This window comes from Oryx dammah, unplaced genomic scaffold (genome assembly GCF_014754425.2).
Source record: "Oryx dammah isolate SB20612 unplaced genomic scaffold, SCBI_Odam_1.1 HiC_scaffold_20, whole genome shotgun sequence".
In the NCBI taxonomy this organism is placed as follows: domain Eukaryota; kingdom Metazoa; phylum Chordata; class Mammalia; order Artiodactyla; family Bovidae; genus Oryx; species Oryx dammah.
In genome coordinates, this window is record NW_024070204.1 from 31,171,436 (window position 1) to 31,192,064 (window position 20,629).

The following is a 20,629-nucleotide window of genomic DNA, read 5'->3' on the forward strand; positions in this document are numbered from 1 at the left end:
GACTCAGTGGGCATGAGTTTTGAGCAAGCTGCAGTCCATGGGGTTGCATAAAGTTGAACACAACTGAGCAACTGAACAACAGGTGGTGCTAGTGGAAAAGAATCTGCCTGCCAATGCAGGCGATGCAAGAGACGCAGGTTCGATCTCTGGCTTGGAAAGATCCCCTGGAGGGTAGTATGGCAACCCACTCCAGTATTCTGGCCTAGAGAATGCCATGGACAGAGGAGCCTAGTGGGCTGTAGACCATAGGGTTGCAAATAGTTGGATATGACGGAAGCAACTTAGCACGTGTGCAGCCTTCTACAACAAATTTTTTATTTTGGAATTTTGAAGCTTTTGGAGGCTTCTACCTACCAATTAAAATAGGTACATTAGTTTAAAACAAGGGCTCTAAAATTTTAACAGTTCAGATGTTTCTCCAATTCAAAGGATCCATGGAGTTAGCTCTACAAATATTTTTCCCTGCTAATCTAAATTTAGAGAAGATGAAAACACCACTCTTGCTTCCAGTAGATCCTGCAGGCACATATCCAGAAGGCTGATGGTTTTAACTGCCAGCTGAAAATTGTTCTGGAGTGTCACAACCCCAACGTGGCCATTTCAGGGCCTGATCTGTATTTTCCAATTAAGTACTTGCAAGCATACTTAAACCCAGCTGGTGCTCCCATAGGTGACTGTTTGCAAGGGAGCTGTTTGATCTTTGAGGCACAATTTCCCAGGATTACCTTCATAGCCTGACTTTCCTGGTAGCGCAGCTGGTAAAGAATCCCCCTGCAATGCAGGAGACCCCAGTTCTATTCCTGGGTTGGGAAGATCCGCTGAAGAAGGGATAGGCTACCCACTCCAGTATTTTGGGGCTTCCTTGGTGGTTCAGCTGGTAAAGAATCCACCTGCAGTGCGGGAGATCTGGGTGCGATCTCTGGGTTGGAAAGATCTGGAGAAGGGAAAGGCTACCCACTCTGGTATTCTAGCCTGGAGAATTCCATGAACTGTATAGTCTATGGGGTTGCAAAGAGTTGGAAACCACTGAGCAACTTTCACAGCCTAATTCAGATATGAGATATGATCTCAGCAACTTTCTGAGCCCAGTGTGGTGGATCACACGTGTGCTATCTCTGAGTCTAGCTCCCCAAGGAGTTACCCTTGGGTCAGTTCAACTTCTTTTATGTGACTTGGTTTCTCCCAGTGACAGACAGTCTAAAACTGTCACGGGTGCTCAGAGGCTACCACTAGGTGATCAGTCTCCGTCATGCCCCTGGAGCAATATTCACTTAATGGTGGTGCGACCTCTGCATGTCACCAGAGCTGATCCTCAGACACTTCCACGAGGTTCTCAGTTGCCTGAGGAAGCCTCGTGGCCAAAAGGAGCAAAATGTCTCTTTATTCATCAGAGCTGAATAATTAAGTCTCATTTCACTAGCAAAAGTTTTGTTCAGACTGTATATCAACCCCCCCCCTTTTTTTTTCCAATTTAAGTGAAATCTAACAAAATCCAGCCATCTATGATTCCCTGGCTCTCTTGCCCAGACCCCCTGGGCCCTGCCTAGGAAAAGCACCTGTGCACCTTAAGACTCCATGTCTTAAGTGAAAACCAGCTTCAATAAAAATTTTAAGATTATCAGCCAAACAATAAGATCTGAGTATCAAGAGAGCTCACTACAACACCCGAGGAATACCAAGAAGCCTGTGGGGCTCAATGGGCCGGTTCCAGGTAGAATCCAGGTGTCTCTGTCAAGTGGCTCTGATATCTTGCCTACTACACCAAGCATGTGTCAATGAAAAATTAATCAGTCGATCTAAGAAAGAAATGAACATTTTTTATTCAAGGCAAATGTGAGGATTACAACCCAGAAAGAGCATTTCAGAAAGCTCTAAGAACTCTTCCACTTGTTAGAAGTCAAGACACAGTTATACACATTTTTTTGCGACAGAGGCTGTACCTTAAATAATATATTATTGACAGTTTACATAATCCGGATCTAAGCACCATGCGGCCTCTATCAAGAAAGAATGTTATCTTTAAGGAATTGTCTTATTAATATTGAAAGAATGTTGTTCTTTATGGGTGAGCAGGTATTTCTGCTGATGGGGGAGGTTTGGTCAATGCATAATGCATATATGCAATGCACAGTGGTGGGGAGAGGAAATCAAAGCATGGAGAAATTTTTTATAGTTAAATTTTTCTTGTCATAAAATAGTTTTATTTCATATTTGACTTGGAAGGGAGATGGGATGGGGGGAGTTTGGGGGAGTAAGAGGCAGGGTTACTGTGGAATTGAGGGTGGAATGATTGAGGGATGGTGCCATCCCAGGGAGGTATAGATAATTGCATTTAATTCACAATGGCCTGTGGGAAGTGCCATTTATGTGTTGACTTTGAGAATATGAAGTCATGTGCTCCCTGTAGGCTCTTGTTTAGTCAGTAAGTCTGGTCTGACTCTTTGCAATCTCCATGGCCTGTAGCCAGTCAGGCTCCACTGTCCTTGGGATTTCCCAGGCAAGAGTACTGGAGTGCATTGCCATTTCCTTCTCCAGGGGATCTTCCTGACCCAGGGATTGAATCTGAGTCTCCTGCATTTCAGGAAGATTCTTTACAACTGAACCACCTGGAAAGCCCTCTATAGGCTCTTAAAGACACTCAGTTTGGAAGAGACCTAGGTAAATGAGTTACTTCAAGATATGACCTCTTGGAGTTTTCACTATCTCAGAGTTCATCATGCATTTCCAGTGAGGCCAGAACTTTTTTTATCAAAGGGGACTCTCCTCTGGCTACTAGTGTAAGGAATTTTATGCTGGGAAAGCCTGACCTATGAATATGTGCAGCTATTTTACCTTTAGGCAGCAGAGGGCAATCTTGCCCTTCTTATGCAGATTGACATTCATTTGACAAAGTTGAGTAAAATCAGCTAAAAAATGCAGACTGACATACATTTGACAAGGTTGAGATAAAATCAGCTAAAATAACCTTAGCTAGTTGCTCCTTTTCTACAAAGACAGAAGTAAATTCTTTCCCACAGGCCAGTCAGGGCTTTGAAACCCTTTCCTGATACACTGTGAGGCAGAGAATACCTGCTTCCTGGACTAGTTGATTCACAAGAGGAAAGGGACAGGGCTCACGGGACGCAACTCTTACTTTAGCAGATAACTATGCTCTTAGCTGGGGAGTGGGGAGTGAAATGAGCTGAAAAGAGGGATAAGGAGACTGAGTCTCAATAGAAGTAGGGAATTAATGGGCTTCCCTGGTGGCTCAGATGGTAAAGAATCCCCCTGTAATGCAGGAGACCCAGGTTCAATCCCTGGATCAGGAAGATCCCCTGGAGAAGGAAATGGCAACCCACTCCAGTATGCTTGCTGGAAAATCCCATGGACAGAGGAGCCTAGCAGGCTACAGAACATGGGGTTGCAAAGAGACATGATTTAACAACTAAACCACCACCAGGGAATTAACATCACCTTCTAGCAATTGTTTAGATCCTTTTGTTGTTGTCAGTTGGTGGTGTCTGACTCTACAACCCCATGGACTGCAGCATGCCAGGCTTCCCTGTCCTTCAGTGCCTTCCAGAGTTTGCTCAAACTCATGTCCATTGAGTTGATGATGCCATCCAACCATCTCATCCTCTGTTACCCTCTTCGTCTCCTGCCCTCAATCTTTCCCAGCACTGGATCCTTATTCCTATTCAAAGATATTTTGGCTGGTGAGAACGCCCATGTAGGTGAGTGGGAATGCTCTCATATATGTTTTGGCTGCAAAGGTCAAAGCTTTAGCCTAGGTCTTTTCTCTGAAATATAAGTGGGACTCTGAATTTTTTTCTGTAGCCACTATTTTCAAAAAGCATCTACCATTTGGAACCTGAATTATCCACAATTGACTGCATAAACCAAGGCCAGGGTTTATTTGATCAAAAATGAATACATTCAGTATATTCAATATACCAACATGTCTCAGTGCCTGCTCACCCACTAACAGAAGAAATAGCACTTGTTGATAAAATCCCTGCCTCCTTATCTCCAGTGAAAATCTTGCTCCTTTTGCTCTAGTTCCAAGGAAGGTTGGTGGAGGGTTTTGCCTCCAGGAGAAAACATGCCTAATTGCCCAGAAGTAGGAACAGAACTGAGAAATATTGGGTTACCAAAGAGTATAGCAACCGTCTGTGCCCACTGTTATATCATCCTACGGGCAGAAATCTAGGAAACTGAGATTTGAGGCATCACTTAATGCATTGGATTTGCTTGTGGTGTGACCATCCACTTACGCAGTCCATACCACATCCCGGGCTGACAGAGTCAGAGGACTCACAGACTCCACAGCTCTCTAGATTTTTCTGAAGCACATTAAGTTTGGGAAAGACTGGCTTCAAAAGCTTAGCTAGTGGGAAATTTGATGAAATATTTTTCCCTGAAGGAGAATGACTTTACATTTCAAAACATAAAAGCCAATTAGGGACTAAAAGTGCTGTTGGAGGAGAGACAAGCCCTATTACCAGTTCTGCTATCAAAGACAATGATTTAGAAGCTTAGCTAAGAAGCTGTGTGATGATTGTGACGATTAGTTTAGAAAAATGTGGACTAATGACTCCTAGGAAATGTTAGACCTTTGAAATTCAAATGCATGGATAAAAATGAAAGACGGTCACTTCAGAATTTGTGGACTACAGTTTAACATACATTACTCTAAATCAACAGACTAGAATGTATAATGCAACATAGATGGTACCCTGATACATTAATTCATAAACTTTAAATATTTAAACTGTATTTCCCATATAAAGCAGCAGTTCTCAAGCTTGGATTATGGGAGAAATCACTTAAGAAGATTGTTAAACCGTACAGGTCTTCCTTATGATGAGCTTCTCTCCCCATATTCCCACTGAAAGTTGAAAATATCATAAAGTGGAAAATTCATTTCATACACCTAAACCCATAAAAAGTATAACTTCACCTAGGCTTATAATTTAAGCAACCTTAAAAGTATTTAGAACACTTACATTAGCCTACAGGTGGGCAAAACCATCTAACACGCAGCCTATTTTATAAATACAGTGTTGAATAATTCATGTAACTTACTGAATATGGTTGTAAGTGTATCCACTGTTTGCCCTTGAGATCACATGGCTGACTGGGAGCTGTGGCTGCCACTCACAAGAGTGCTGCTGAATTCTGCTGGCCCAGGGAAAGATCAAAATTCAAAATCCAAAGTACTGTTTCTACTGAAAGTGTAATTATTTCACACCATTATAACCATCATTGGAGAAGGCAATGGCACCCCACACTCCAGTACTCTTGCCTGGAAAATCCCATGGGCGGCGGAGCCTGGTGGGCTGCAGTCTATGGGGTCACTGAGAGTTGGACACGACTGAGCGACTTCACTTTCACTTTTCCCTTTCATGCATTGGAGAAGGAAATGGCAACCCACTCCAGTGTTCTTGCCTGGAGAATCCCAGGGACGGCGGAGCCTGGTGGGCTGCTGTCTGGGGTCGCACAGAGTCGGACACGACCGAAGCGACTTAGCAGCAGCAGCAGCATAACCATCATATATTCCAGGTGATATTCTCCAGTTATAGCAATCCATTAATCAGGAATCAGTCTAACATTTTAACAAGGACCCTAGATGATTTTGAAATGTGTTAGACGGGCTAGTTAACCCTTGCGAAACAAACACAAATGCACTGACCCCTCTGCCCAACTATTCTTCCTCCCCTCAAAAATCCTCTTTAAGATAGTTTATTCAACCAACCTTTCCATTTAACTGTACCAGGCCTCGCTGGTGGTTCAGTGGTAAAGAATCCACCTGCCAATGCAGGAGCCTTAGGAGACGAAGGTTTGATCCTTGGGTCAGGAAGATTCCTTGGAGGAAGAAATGGCAACCCACTTCAGTATTCTTGCCAGGATAATCCCATGGACAGAGGAGCCTGGCAGGTTACAGTCCGAGTCAGACACAACTGAAGTGACTGAGCACACACATGTGACTCATTTAATGGAGTCCTTTTCCAGAGCCACGAACACAGTAATTTCTTTCACTTTCCAGAATTGATTTCTTTTTAAATAACTACTTATCATAAGAAAAAATTGTGATGGCATATTAACAGAGGGTGGTTCTCTGGCAACAAAGTGCAGGTGAGAGCAATTGAGCTGCACAGAGCAAGCCAGAGGAGCCTCTCTTTACCTGGGATGGGGAGGCAGCCTTGAGTTGACACCTGACCCCAACTAACCAGGCATCTCAGGTGTGGGATCTTGGGAATAACCATCCTCTCCTCCTTTCCTCAAAGGCATGCCATAGGGCCTAAAATCCCTCCAAAAAGCCCTTTTTTTTCCTTTGGGTTTAAATAGATCCTTTCTGGCTTCTCATGTGATCTTCAAGGTATCCCATTTCAAGACCTTGCAAGTACTACTTCCTCTGCAGAAATGGGGAGCCAGGATGGGACCCAGCCGGTAAGAGGCAGGCACGCACCAAGACTGCCCAGCCTTGAGCTTTTCCATGGTGGGCTTAACAGTGTGTTGGATGCAGGTGGTGCCTATGACACAGAGTAGGGTTGATGAGTAAGGATAAAGAAAGATGAAGCGAGGACCCTTCTAGAGACCAGGTTCAAGACAGGAGAGAACTCATTCTAGATATGCTCTGGGCTGAATTAGAAAGACCACAGAAATCCACACACCAGCATTTGGGTAAAGCTTCTCTTCCTCCCTTCCTTTCTTCCTTCTTTCCTGAATAATTTAGTCCAAATATCACTAGAACTGTGCATAATAGGCCTCTATTGTGGGAGGAAGAGCATGGCATCAGAGCCTAAAAGGACAGAGGAGGCACCCGTGTGTTTGAGGGAATGACAGCGACAGAGGCCTTGCAATCCTGGCAGGCCAAGCAGGGCGAAGAGGGCACCCATGTAGGGGTGGTGGTGGTGGTGGCCCCAAATAGGAAGTTAAGAGCACAGGTTAGGTGAGGGAGGGGACAGTGGGACGTAGGGGAGGTGGTGATGAGCCAACGAGTACATTTATGACGGATAGTGGGAGTCAAGGAGTTACAAATATGGAAGGAAAACTCAAATCAGTGATGCTACTTTGGAATTGAAGACATCATTGTGGACCCATGATCTCCAGTATATATAGGTAGGTAAAAAAATAGAGATATGATCGTTTGTGTTTATAAACACACACTCAGACACCACTTCAAACAAGTGATCAAAAAAAAGTTTTTTGGGGCAGTGCATATTTTATGGGATCTTAACCTGGATCTTCCCAACCCAGGGGTCAAGCCCAAGTCTCCCACATTGGCAGGCAAATTCTTTGCCACTGAGTCAACAGGAAAACCCTCTTAGCCCTTGACCAGGGTTCAAAGCCTCAGAAGCCTCAGCAGTGAAAGCTTGGCATCCTAACATTGAACAATCAGGGAATTCCCAAGTGTTCAAAACGAACTTTAGTAAGGGCTTCCCTAGTGGCTCAGTGGTAAAGAATCTGCCTGCCAATGCAGGACACATGGGTTCGATCCCTGGTCTGAGAAGACCCCACATGCCATGGAGCAACAAGCCTGCATGCCGCAACTATTGACCCTGTGTTCTAGAACCTGTGCTCTGCAACAAGAGGAGGCGCTGCCTTGAGAAGGCCACTCACTGCAACTAGAGCAGCTCCTGTTCTGTGCAGCTAGAGAAACGCCCACGCAGCACAGCCAATAAATAAATAAAATTACTTCAAAAAAAGTTTAACATTTCTAGCAATGGGGCAATTTCAAATCAAGTGTCCTCGATAGGTTTCAATAAGACCATGTCACTTCTGTGATATTCCTGCCAAAAATCACAACCTGAATCTAATTATGAAAAAAAGTATCAGACAAATCCAGATTCAGAACATTCTGCAAAACAACTGGCCTGTAATTGTCAAACGTGTCAAGGCCATAATCGTCAAAGAAAGACTGAGGAAGTATTCAAGACAGAAGGGGAATACGATGACCAGATGCAGCGTGTGATTCTAGATTTGATCCTTTCTCTATAAGGACATTAATGGAACGATTGGTGAAACCAGAATGGTGTCTGTGTGTTGGACACTGGATGGCTATCAGTCTTGAATTCCTGATTTTGAAATTGTATTGTGGTTATGTAGGAGGAGGTCCTTGTTTATGGGAAATATACTGAAATATTCAGGAGTGATGGGGTAGCTTTTGATGCTTTTGAACTGTAGTGTTGGAGAAGACTCTTGAGAGTCTCCTGACTGCAAGGATATCAAACCAGTCAATCCTAAAGGAAATCAGTCCTGAATATTCACTGGAAGGACTGATGCTGAAGCTGAAGCTCCAATACTTTGGCCACCTGATGCAAAGAACTGACTCACTGGAAAAGACACTGATGCTGGGAATGAAGGCAGAAGGAGAAGAGGATGACAGAGCATAAAATGGTTGGGTGGCATCACCGACTTGATGGACTTGAACTTGAGCAACCTCTGGGAGTTGGTGATGGACAGGTAAACCTGGTGTGCTGCAGTCCATGGGGTCACAAACAGTTGGACACAACTGAGAGACTGAACTAAACTGACCTGATGGGGTGGCAGGTCAGCCACTTGCCACCTACTCTCACAGGGGTTCAGGAAGAAAAGTTCTTTGCATTATTATTGCAACTTTTCTGTAAGTTTGAAGCTATTTCCCCCAATAAACTATTAAAATATATATGTATTTCTTTAAAATTCCTTTTGGGATTTAAGAAGTTCCTCTTTTTTTCTCATTGAGGTACAATTTGCATGCTGAAAATCTAGCCTTTGGGTTGTATAATTCAATGAGTTTTGACAAACATATACAGTCATGTAACCAATACAAACATTCAGAAACCTTAACCATGGATGCCTCACTTTTAAAACTCTTATGAAATGAGTTGGCCTTTTAGAAATGCTCTCATTTATGTTACAGGTATAAATATTAAACATTTTATTACACTTCCCTTTCAAATATTCAAGCACATAATTACCTATAATACTAAAATATGTTTGACTTCTTTAAAAAAGGTTAAAAATCATGTGCTAAAACAAGCGAAAGGTCCTGGCATGGGCTCTGCCCTTCACTGAAAAGAATGTTCGCATTTCCCCATTAAGGCTGAATTAGTGCAGCGTGGGCAGAGGGCTGCGCCTGAGCCAGGAAAACCCTCATTAGCAGCAGGGAGAAGACCCACCCACATGCCCCAGCATCTGCCCAGCTGTCACAGGCATCTTCTTGGAGATGACATGCTCCCAACAGCTAAAAAATACACCGACATGCTCCTCTGTGGGCTGCAGGCACTTAACTTCCCTTGTCCTCCGATCCGCTAATGGGCTGTGAAGTGCCGGCTGACACTTGCTCAGACACTGCAAAGACCAGCGCTGTGTGTGCTGGGGGCTCAGCTCTCAAGGTGGTTTGGATGAAAGGAGTCAGAAGTGGATGACTGAGCACAGGCTTCATGGGTTCCTTCCTTAATTTATTCTCTGGCTTTCCCCTCCTCTTAGCAAGACCAAAAAATTCAACTCGTCACAACTCAGAGGTACGAAGGGAGATTGTTTTCTCTGTAATTGGAACTTTCTCCTGAGCCCTCTCCTATAGAATCCTAGGCAAAAATTAATTACATCTCCGAGTCTGTCTAAAGTGTATTCCCTTTAAGTGGGGTTCAGTTTCTGTTAGTTAGAAATGCTCAGTTCCTCCTATAGCTTCTCTGTCTCTTTTAAAAATTAAGATTGTATCTGACTTTGAAGAATATAGTTTACGTGACATTGTGGCTTTGCAAGGAAGTTGGGGTGCCCAGGGAGCTCTAGAGACCTTGTGCTGCCCAATAAATCTCCTGGTTTCTAAATACTGTTTCTTTTCTGCCAGTAGCTAGGCACCTTGCTGACCCCAAATACCAGTCTGCGTTCCAAAGGTAGTGCGCCCCGAGGTGCTGTATTGGGTAGTCCTATTTCATCTCAGCTCAGGACAGGCTGAGATACTCATTTTCCTCCAGCTTCCTTTTGTTCTGCAGGATTTTCTGCAAGACTCCCTTGTCCCTATTAAGACTACTGCTTCTGGCAATTTCCTCAAGGCATACAGGCAGGTATGTCCACATCCTGGGTAGCCTGCTCTAGAGGACGTAACAGTGGATATGGGGTGCTGGGGAAGTTGCTGAACCTCTCTCCCTAAGATTCTTCATCCATAAATTGAAAATAAAAGTAGCTAGCCTTAATTGAACACTTACTATATTTAACACTTTCTTCTGTTCCTTGCAATATACCAAGTAGTTTCTAAGTCAGAGCTTCTCAAATTCTCTATGAAAAATGACTAATTTCTTCTTTAGTTTCCAATTTGGCACAGAACAATGTTTTTACAAAATACAATAAATGTGGATTAATAGAAAATTACATAGGAATAAAACTGTAAAACTTGTACACAATGTCCATTGAAAGTTTGGTTAATACAATCACTATTCTATAATACATTGTTATTACACAATTGTTAACTTCACAAAAAGTTGTGGATAAAATAGTGACTCCCCATATTAAGAGCCTTTATGCATACTTTGAATAAATGCTGTGTGTATCAATATTTAGAGTTTGTAATGTGTTAAGTGAGCTTTCTTTTTGCTGGGTAAACTCATCAGTCTAAGCATCTCTATTTAAATATAATTTCATATTGATCTAGTTGCAGACTGGGAGCAAGCAATTTGTAGGTGGCATTGGTCTGTAAAATACAGTTTTTTTTAATTATTATTTTTAAATTGAAGCATAATTGATTTACAATGTTATATTAGTTTCAGGTGTACAGCACAGTGATTCAGTTATATATATATATGTTCATTTCAGATTCTTTTCCCTTATGGGTTATTACTGAATATAGTTAAATATATTAAAATATTGAATATAGTTGACTATTGAATTTAGTTTCCTGTGCTATACATTAGGTCCTTGTTGGTTATCTATTTTGTATATGGTAGTGAGTATATGTTAATTCCAAATTTCTAATTTATCCCTTTTCCCTTTGGTAACCATAATTGTGTTTTCTATGGCTGTGGGTGTATTTGTGTTTTGTAATTAAGTTCATTTGTACATTCTTTTAGTTTAGATTACACATATAAGTGATATATGCTATTTGTCTGGCTTACTTCAATTAGTATGATCTCTAGGTCCACCCATATTGCTGCAAATGGCATTATTTCATTTTTTACAGCCGAGTAATATTCCATTGTATATATTAATATATACCACACTTTCTTCATCCAGTCACTTGTCAATGGATGTTTAGGTTGCTTCCATGTCTTGGCTATTGTAAATAGTGCTTCTGCGAGCATCAGGGTGCATGCATCTTTTTGGATTATAGTCTTGCCTGGGTAAATGCCCAGAACTAGGATTGCAGGGTCATACAGTACCTCTATTTTTAGTTGAATAAAACTGTGAACTGTTCTCCATAGTGGCTGCAACCAGTTTAAATTCTGTTCTCCATAGTGGCTGCACCAGTTTACTTTCCCACCAACAGTGTAGGAGTGCATGCACGCTCAGTCGCATCTGACTCTTTGCAACCCCATGGACTGTAGCCTGGCAGGCTCCATTGTCCATGGAATTCTCCAGGCAAGAATACTGGAGTGGGTTGCCATTTCCTACTGCAGGAGGTTGTCCCAACCCAAGGATTGAACCCTGCTCTCCTGAATCTCCTGCATTGGCAGGCAGATTCTTTCCCACTGCACCACCTGGGAAGCCCACAGTGTAGGAGGGTTCCCATAAAATGCACTCTGAATAGCACTTTTTCACATATTTTTACATGGATTAGCTGATTTAACTATGACAGTAAGTCTGTGAGGACAATATTATTATTATACAGCTAGTGAAGGCACATAATAAGTGTCAGAGTTTGGGGACTCAGGTTTTGAGACACTAAGACCCTGTTCATACCATGTTGTGAGGGGATGAAGGGATATGTCAGGTAGATTTTTCTTCCCTAGGTCATGGAGGCCCCAGGTGGAGTGAACTAATGATGAGAGGCTGTGGAAACTAGCACATGAGATGAAGCTGTTAAGGGCATGGGATGGAATTAGAGTAAGCTGGGATGGTCTATGCTCTCCAGGACTGATGAAAGGTATGAGCCAAATCAGAGAACCTGTGGTGGGGTCCCAGCCCCTGTCCTGGGGGTGTAGATAAGCCCAAGACTGGAGAGGCCCCTGTTCATATCCTTCAACGGGAAGATAAGGAGTAAAGCCTACAAAGGATTGCTATTTGTTCTGTAAACCAAACAGCTGGTATGGACAGTTGATTGTATCAATAGACGGCAGAACACTCAGGTTAATTAAGGGTTGAAAGAGATGCTTGACCCAGCTCCCCATCCTGCTGCATTTGTCATTTGGTAGGGAGGCTTGGCTCCTAATAAGTCTTTATTTCTAGAAACTTCCCCCTTTCAAAGTAAAGTGTGTTAAGGGAAAGAGAATAAAATGTTTCAAATACTTTATATTATTCTTGCAATTTAAATAAGATTTTAAAGGTTTGGGGAACATCTTCACCATGATAAAGCAGACAAAAAGGTAGAGGGTATATTTCCTGAACTGCCTTATCAAAAGGAGTCTGGGTTAGAGACAGGTGATGTTATTCAAGCTGTTCTTGCTAAATGCAGGGAAGTATAATAAAGAGAAACCAAGAGAGGGTATGGTGTGTGTGTGTTTCCCCACTCTGGGTGGCAACTCTCTGACTTCCTTACCAAAACACTCTGATCCAGCCTGACTCCACAGAGGTAGAGATAATTGCAGTTCTGCAAGAAGTAAAGGGGCTCTCTCCTTTACAGTAGGCTCTCAGCTTATTAGGTGTAGACTTGTGTTGGATGAGGTTTGGGAATTGGGGTACAAGTATCCATCTGAAGTACTGCATCTGAAGTAATGCACCTACAATTTCTCCCGCTCTGTCCCTAGGCAGGCCTTTGTCTAAGACCTAGTATCAGGCTCAGGCCTGGAGTTCCATTTGACAGCACCCTGTCCCCATGCCAGACTACAGAGAAAAAGGCCACACCAGTTTAGCCTAGATGATCACTTGCTTAAAACTCTTAAATGACCGTTGTGTGCTCATGCTCAGTTGCTAAGTCATGTCCGACCCTTTGCGACCCCGTGGACTGTAGCCCATGAGGTTCCTCTGTCCATGGGATTTCCCAGGCAAGAATGCTGGAGTGAGTTGCCACTTCCTTCTTCAGGAAAAAAAGTGAAAATGAAAGTCACTCAGTTGTGTCCAACTCTTTGCAACCCCGTGGACTATACAGTCCACAGAATTCTCCAGGCCAGAATACTGGAATGGGTAGCCATTCCCTTCTCCAGGGCAACTTCCCAACCCAGGGATAGAACCCAGGTCTCCAGCATTACAGGCAGATTCTTTACCAGCTGAGCCACTAGGGAAGCCTTCTTCAGGGGATCTTCCCAACCCATGGCTCAAACCTGGGCCTCCTGCATTGGCAGGCAGATTCTTACCACTGAGCCACCTTAAGCTAAAGTAAAAGGGTGACAAAGCCCATTTTATCTCATCCTTTATGGGATGAGATAGAATAATGGCCCCACACAGCTGTCCATGCCCTATTCCCAGAGTGACCTGTGACTGTGTTAGGTTAGGTGGCAAAGGGATATTAAGACTTCAGGGAAAATTAAGGTTGCTCATCAGCTGACCCAAAGCTAGGGAGAGCATGATTGATTATCCAGGTGGGTGTAATATAATCACAGGGTCATTACAAGTTGAAGAAGAAGGCAAAAGAAGAGAAAGGGATGCAATGTGAGAAGAACTTGGCCACTTGGTGCTGCCTTTGGAGTTGGAAAAAGGAACTGTGAGCCTACGCGTGCAGCCAGCCTCTAGACACCAGGAGAGACAAGGTCATCAGTTATTTGCTAGAGCTTCCAGAAAAAACAGTTCAGCCAACACCTTGATTTTAACCAAGTAAGACCTAAAGAGCTGTAAGGTAATACGTTTTTGTTGGCTTAAGCCACTGCATTTGTAGTAGTTTGTTAGAGGATTTAAGCTCAGCTTCCAAAGAGGAAAACTAGCAGTAGCTTTCCTTCTTTTTCTTTCTCTTCTGTTGTCCTTCTACAATCAGTTTCACCTCTCTCAATGAATGGTTAAATGAGAGAAATATCCTAGAGCAGGTTGGCAGGTCTTCCTAGTAGCAGGTGGGAAATTTATTATGAAAATTGTTATAAATGTAAAAGAATTCATTCCAGATTTCCGGTGAAACCCAGCAGATCCTGTGGACCTGTGTATGCATGTGTGTGTATGTGCGTGTGCTCAGTCATGTTCGACTCTTTGTGAACCCATGGACTGTAACCTCCCAGACTCCTCTGTACATGGGATTTCCCAGGTAAGAATACTGGAGTGGTGTCCATTTCCTCCTCCAGGGGATTGCTCATTGGCAGGGTAGATTATTTACTGCTAAAGAATCCCAGATAAAGGGAATCCCAGGTAAAGGGTATGTATGTATGTTAGTCGCTCAGTCGTATCTGACTCTTTGCAAGCCCATGGACTATAGGCCCACCAGCCTCCTCTGTCCATAGGGATTCTCCAGACAAGAATACTGAAGTGGGTTGCCATGCCCACCTCCAGAGGATTTTCCCGACTCAGGGATTGAACTTGGGTCTCCCACATTGCAGGCAGATTCTTTACTGTTTGAGACATCAGGAGAACCCTAGGTAAAGGGTAACTCTATCCCTTTAAATGTTTCAATACTTGCTCTATTGCTCTCTGGCATTATAAATCCTGGATGTGTGTCCTGGTTTGAAATGTCTCATATTGACAGACCATGGTGAGCACTACTGTGGGGAGCAGCCCAGCTGAAAATGGTGAAACCAAAAGGAACAGGTTTGGGAAGAACCCTTTACTGGCAGAAAGGTTTTCAGTGTTGTGGCAGACCAGGAAGTGTCAATGGCAGATGCTTTCAATCACCTACTACTGATTCCCCGGCAGGGATTTTCTTTCCCAAGACAATGGAGGTCAGTGTTTACCATGAGCCTTCTTTCCTGCCCCCAGTTGGCCCCTTAGGGCCTTGTTCTATTAAAGGGCTATGTGACCTCAACCTTTCTATAGTGGAATCTCCTTTTTTTTCCCAAAAGAAATCTAGAAACATATAAATCTCCCTCCCAGAGACTTGAGAGAAGAACTGTTTGTAGTACCCAGGAAGCAAATGCTGAAAGCTGGATTGTCTGAAATTAAAGAGATAACAGTGATGGTTTTATGTAATTAACTGAGAGTCATGTTCTTAGTCACGGTTGTCGTGCTTCTCTGTTCATATGAGATCTGTTTCAATAGCAACCTAGATGGAGTGATCAGCTGTTCATCTGCTCACTTACTCAACAAATATGAGCATCACTACATGCCTGGCAACCTTTTATGTGCTAGGGACATGGGAGAGAACAGACAAAGACTCTTGCACTCATAGCTGCTACATCCTAGTTGGGGGATGGATAATAAACAAAAATAGGGCAAGTGCTGTGAGAAAAATAAGGCAGAGAAGGGGAGGAGCACTCCTAGAGGTAAGAATAGTGAGGGAGAATATAAGACTTGAACAAAGAGGACACATTCAGAGGACACAAGGGAGGAAATTATGTGGGGTGGGGGGAGCCCTCCAGGCAGGGGGGGGGTGGGGCAGCAAGTTCATCACCATCATTGATTATCAATCAGAGAATTACTAATATTCCTCCCTGTCTTGCTCTCTGTCTATCAGGGTTAACCACTGTTTGGTTAAACCTTCTGAGCTTGGGCCACTCTCTGTTCCTTAGTTTCCAAAATTGTACATTAACCTGCTTCCCAATGTCTGAAATATTAGCTTGAACCATATGAAATGCCATACGAAATGGTTACCAATATGCAACCATTTTTGACCCACAGAAATGGAAGCTTCACATGGTTCCACCTAATACATCTGGCAAGGTCCCAGCCTGTAATGAAAAGTAAGTTTACAATGCAAGCACCTTAGGAGAAGCTGGGAGGAGGCATTTGATGTATGTTAACTCTCTTTTCTTACCCTTTTCTCTCCAAGAGAGAGTCTGGTGACTTAACTTCTTCCACACAAATGTGTAGGGAGCTGAGCCTTTTCTATAAGCTTGCATAAATGGTGGCCACCCTAACTTTTTCAAGCAGAGATTTTCCTCCAGTCAAGTTTATGATGGAGGCCCACCTATTCCCTGGGTGGTTGGTCATAGGGAGCTCCTATTCATTCCTACCCGGGGGGACCATGGTCTTACACAGTAGGTCAACCATCATCTCAATACAATTGGCTATGAGAGTTGAACACAACCACAGGCAGGCAACCTTACTTGTAGACACACAGCTGCTTTGTCTCATGTATCAGTTTTTCTCACTGTGGCCCCAACCAGCTGGGGCTGCAGCAAAAAAACTGTACAGGAGCTGTTGGAGAGCTGCTGGTGGATGCTGTACTTCCTCAAGGCTTTAGGTCTGCTCTGAGGGCCCTTCAGGACCCTTATATTAATATATTCACAGAGTACAGAGGCTGACCTGTTCAGGGAGGGCTTCATGTTTAGGGTTTTTTGTTTACCTCACACGCTGCTGTGTGTGTGTGTGTTTATGTTGTTATTCAGTCACTCAGTCGTGTCCAACTCTTTGTGACCCCATGGACTGCAGAGCTCCAGGCTTCCTTGTCCTTCACCGTCTCCTGAAGCTTGCTCAAACTCCTGTCCATTGAGTCAGTGATGCCATTCAACCATCTTGTCCTCCGTCATCCCCTTGTCCTCCTGCCTTCAATCTTTCTCAGAATCAGGGTCTTTTCTAATGAATTGTCTCTTTGCATCAGGTGTCCAAAGTGTTGGAGCTTCAGCATCAGTCCTAATGAATATTCAGGATTGATTTCCTTTAGGATTGACTGGTGGGATCCCCTTGCAGTCCGAAGGACTCTCAAGAGTCTTCTCCATCACCACAGTCCAAAAGCATCAATTCTTCAGCATTCAGCCTTCTTTATGGTCCAATTGTCAATCCATACATGACTACTGGAAAAACTACAGCTTTGACTATACAGACCTTTGTCAGGAAAGTAATGTCTCTGCTTTTTAATATGCTGTCAATGTTTGTCATAGCTTTTCTTCCAAGGAGCAAGCCTCTTTTAATTTCATGGCTGCAGTCACCGTCTGCTCTCTCTGTGTGTGTGTGTGTGTACACCTATTTATATAAACATTCAAAACTTACAGTTTTTGTAACTTTGCTTTTGCATTCCTTCATTTTTTAAAAAATATATCAGAAACCTTAAAAATAGAAGTTGCTTAGCCTTTTTAAAGACCTTTGTGAAATCCTAGGTCAATTTCACCAACAGGGTCAAAGAACTGAGAAAATAAAGGACTTCTCTGTGACCGTGGGGCCATCTAGATCAGCATTACCTGCAAATTCAAGGGCCTTCTCCTTCCTGCTGAGTCAGAATCACTGGGACCTGGGCCAATGAGACTGCATTTGGAAAAAGTTCCCCCATGTAACATATACAAACTCTAGTTTGAGAGCAAAGGGTTGGAGGTGTTGAATGGGTCCTTAGACACTGGATTTCCCAAAGAAAGAAAGAGGGCTGAGGATAGAAGGAAGCCAGAGATGCTGATCAATCTTGGGGAGAAATGAGGAGTGAAAAAGGGATGTTATGTGGATGGCGTGACTCTCAAGGTGGTGGTCTCTCCTGTGTGTGGCTGAATGACAATGGATATATCATGGGCCCACTAGCTTTTCAAGGCCTTTCTCAGACATCATTATCTTACTGGGGCTCCACAGTTGCTCTGGGAGGGTCTAAGGTAGATCCAGTAATATCAGGACCAACTTATATCAGGACCACCTTACCAAAGAGGAAAGGAATAATGAACGAACTCTCTCCTATCGTCATCCTGAACTCCCTTCTTGGCATCGCATTTCTTATAACTTCTGGGTGGACAGAGCATATAGCAAACTTTCAAATGGTTCTGCTCTTATTTTCATCCCCAGACCTGTATACACTGTGCTTGATGATGACTTGGAGTTGCTAGTTGTTTAGCTTCCTAGAGTGAAATGTGGGGGCTATTTGTGAAATCCCAACAATTATTAATAATTCAGGATGACCTCTAACCAGGATGAGAACTGGCTTCTTCGTCAAATGCAGAGGGAGGATAATTGGTGTATTTGAAATTGACGTTGCCCACATAGCCCCTCTGCCCACTTCTCTTGCTTCTGGGCCTTCTGTGAGTCACATCCTTGACAGTGGGCAGAGCCAGTAAGCAGGACAGGAGGCCCTGAGGTGGGAGGGGAGCACATATCAGAGTCTAAACTCAAGATACCCTGGTTCTAGTCTGCTGATCCCAGTCTGGCCAGTCACAGACACAACCCAGCCTGTCTTCCTGAGTGGCCTTCAGAAATGCATTTTGAGGGGATGAATCAATAATAATCCAAGTTCTGACTTTCAGTGTAGAAACTGAATTCTGATTTAGAGGTATTGACTACAGTAGCCTAACTCCAGGAAATTGATGTATAAACCAGAGTTTCAATTTACTATATTTCCAGGAGTTCTATATCAGATGATGGTGATACTTGTATAGAATGGTGAATGATTTTTTTTTTGAAAGTGATGGAAGACAGTATGTGCATTTTTATCTTTGCCTGCTTCCTTTAGGCACTAAGCAAAACAACCACTGCTTTCCCCATGTTTCTCCCTCAAGAGATGGATTTATCAATTTGGCTTCAGCTGGCTTACACAGGTTGGCACAGCAAGGCTGGATTTCCAATACTTACTGTTTTGTCAGAGTTTCACGAACTCAAACCAAAAGCTAGATTCTAGTGAGCATTTTGCTAGTTAGAAGTGAATAAGCTAAAGTGGGAAAAAAATTTTCTTTCAAAGGTTTTTTCCTTGGAACATTGACAGATGATATTCCAGCTTTTCCACCTTTGCAAGGAAATAGCAGAAGTCAAAGCAAATGAACATGGAGCAAACACGTATTAACAGGTGACCCTTCTGCTTTTCTCAGACATGAGTGTGCATAATTTTTATAGCACGGGTTATAGAGTTTGCATTGAATTAACATTTCTAAGTCTGATAAATAAAAATAAGTAGGTTTTAGGATTGTTTGGCTAGATCACAGTTTAGATGTTAGAGTTAAATATGAACAGTAAGTGATATTCTTTTCAGAGACAGTGGCTGCCAGTGTCTTATCTCCCTGGCCACTTCTGTTAGTGCATAGCCCAAGGTGATTTCTATGGGTGGCTGATCCCATCCACCTGGTGATCTTACTAGTGATGGGAAGAAAGTTTGTTGAGGCTGCTGTTTTCCCTTTTCCCTGCATGTGTTAGTCACTCAGTCATATCTGACTCTTTGTGACCCCAAGGACTGTAGCCCACCAGTCTCCTCTCTCCATGGGATTCTCCAGACAAGAATACTGGAGTGGGTAGCCTTTCCCTTCTCTAGGGGATCTTCTCAACCCAGAGATTGAACCCAGGTCTCCTGCATTGCAGGCAGATTCTTTACTGTCTGAGCAACCAGGGAAGCCCTCCTTTTCCCCTACTTCACCCCAAACAATAGCCTTCTCAAAAGCACTTGTGTTTTGTTCTTGTCTGCCCACCTTCCCTCCTATCCTTACCATTGAAGGAGAATCCTGTCATTGACAAGCTCTTTCCTGGGTGCTGTTATGCTGCCAAGTGAGGGGAGTGGTTAGGGAGACTCAGGCCTGGAAAAGTTGAATGAAAAGGGAAGGGTTGAGCCTTCCTAACTCTTCTTTTTTTCTGTGGGAAGAATTTGTTTGAGAAAATTAGTTTCTCTGTGCGACAACTAGAGAGGAGAAGAAAGAACTGTTTTAAACATAGCTGCAGCACCCCAAGACACATACTAATCAAATTAACAAAGATCAAACACAAAGAACAAATATTAAAACCAGCAAGGGAAAAACAACAAATAACACACAAGGGGATTCCTATAAGGATAACAGCTGATCTTTCAATAGAAACTCTTCAGGCCAGAAGGGAATGGCAGGACATACTTAAAAGTGATGAAAGAGAAAAACCTACAACCCAGGTTACTGTACCCAACAAGGATCTCATTCAAATATGAAGAAGAAATCAAAAGCTTTACAGACTGGCAAAAGCTGAGAGAATTCAGCACTACCAAACCAGCTCTTCAACAAATGTTAAAGGATCTTCTCTATTCAGGAAAGGTTTATCAACTCGTACCCAAAACAACAAAGTAAATGGCAATGGGATCATACTTATCAATAATTACCTTAAATATAAATGGGTTGAATGCCCCAACCAAAAGACAGACTGGATGAATGGATACAAAAACAAGACCCCTATATTTGCTGTCTACAAGAGACCCACCTCAAAACAAGGGACACATACAGACTAAAAATGAAGGGCTGGAAAAAGATATTTCATACAAACGGAGACCAAAAGAAAGCAGGAGTAGCAATACTCATCAGATAAAATAGACTTTAAAATAAAGGCTGTGAAAAGAGACAAAGAAGGACAGTACATAATGATCAAAGGATCAAGCCAAGAAGAAGATATAACAATTATAAATATGTATGCACCCAACATAGGAGCACAATATGTAAGGCAAATGCTAACAAGTATGAAAGGGGAAATTAACAATAACACAATAATAGTGGGAGACTTTAATACACCCACTCACACCTATGGATAGATCAACTAAACAGAAAATTAATAAGGAAACACAAACTTTAAATGATACAATGGACCAGTT